This window comes from Periplaneta americana, chromosome 4, assembly GCF_040183065.1.
Source record: "Periplaneta americana isolate PAMFEO1 chromosome 4, P.americana_PAMFEO1_priV1, whole genome shotgun sequence".
Lineage (NCBI taxonomy): Eukaryota > Metazoa > Arthropoda > Insecta > Blattodea > Blattidae > Periplaneta > Periplaneta americana.
In genome coordinates this window covers 90,861,113-90,862,462 of record NC_091120.1, presented here as the reverse complement: position 1 = coordinate 90,862,462, position 1,350 = coordinate 90,861,113, and the positions used below count along the sequence as shown (strand labels likewise).

General features: G+C 37.6%; 1 non-coding gene across 1 annotated transcript; it reads left to right on the top strand.

Moving 5' to 3' along the window:
• The first annotated feature begins 949 nt into the window (after nt 1–949).
• On the top strand, nt 950–1,021 carry TRNAY-GUA (transfer RNA tyrosine (anticodon GUA)). The gene has a single exon. It is a non-coding gene; the product is annotated as a tRNA-Tyr (tRNA).
• The last annotated feature ends 329 nt before the right edge of the window (nt 1,022–1,350 follow it).

Genomic DNA, 1,350 nt, shown 5'->3' with positions numbered 1-1,350 from the left:
TAAATACAAGGATAATGTTTGCATTGGATGAAAGTTCGGAGAGGAGAAAACCTATTTAGATAAATTAATATTTCGAGAGGCACAAAAAATATCAAGCGCGCTTTTATGAACATTCGGGATAGCTACCACGGTATATAAATGACAGATTTTCAAGAGAAGATTTTCAAGCGTAGGTCATTCAAAATCTATAATCCACGTATATAACAGATTAAAATTCATCAATATAGCACCATTTATCATACTTTAAAAAGGATGTAAAAATGTCTATAAATTATATTAAAAACTTTATTGTTATATATATTATTTTAATGTACCGAAGTACATATGATATTTCCATGCAGATATTCTGCGTCATCATACGATGAAAGAGTAATGGAACGGAGAAAAATTCTCTCCGGCGCCGGGATTTGAACCCGGGTTTTCAGCTCTACGTGCTGATGCTTTGTCCACTAAGCCACCTCAGCACATGTGTGGACTTCGATCCTGCGTTCATAGACATCTATGACGTAGTGCAGAGGGCGGCCACTAGAGGGAACCCAAGAGTTGGAGCTTAATCTGAGACGATTCTAACCGGCGTCGGGGTTGTATCCGGTGTGGCTTAGTGGATAAAGCATCAGCACGTAGAGCTGAAAACCCGGGTTCAAATCCCGGCGCCGGAGAGAATTTTTCTCCGTTCCATTACTCTTTCATCGTATGATGACGCAGAATATCTGCATGGAAATATCATATGTACTTCGGTACATTAAAATAATATATATGAAATGCGTAAATCACTTATTCTGTCGGATCCCGGCCAACTAGTCACTCATCATGAGTGCACCTCAGCACATGTGTGGACTTCGGTCCTGCGTTCATAGACATCTATGACGTAGTGCAGAGGGCGGCCACTAGAGGGAACCCAAGAGTTGGAGCTTAATCTGAGACGATTCTAACCGGCGTCGGGGTTGTATCCGGTGTGGCTTAGTGGATAAAGCATCAGCATGTAGAGCTGAAAACCCGGGTTCAAATCCCGGCGCCGGAGAGAATTTTTCTCCGTTCCATTACTCTTTCATCGTTTATTGTTATAGTTAAAAATTTAACAAGCAGAATAAAAGTGGAATCAAATATGGTTATTTAAAAATATATTTATTTTCTTCTCATATTAATAACTGGGCTATGACCCTCTGATCACATTAATAGCGTAGGCCATTCAAAATCTATAATCCACGTATATAACAGATCAAAATTCATCAATATAGCACCATTTATCATACTTTAAAAAGGATATAAAAATGTCTATAAATTATATTAAAATTTTTATTGTTAATAGTTAAAAATTTAACAAGCAGAATAAAAGTGGAATCAAATATG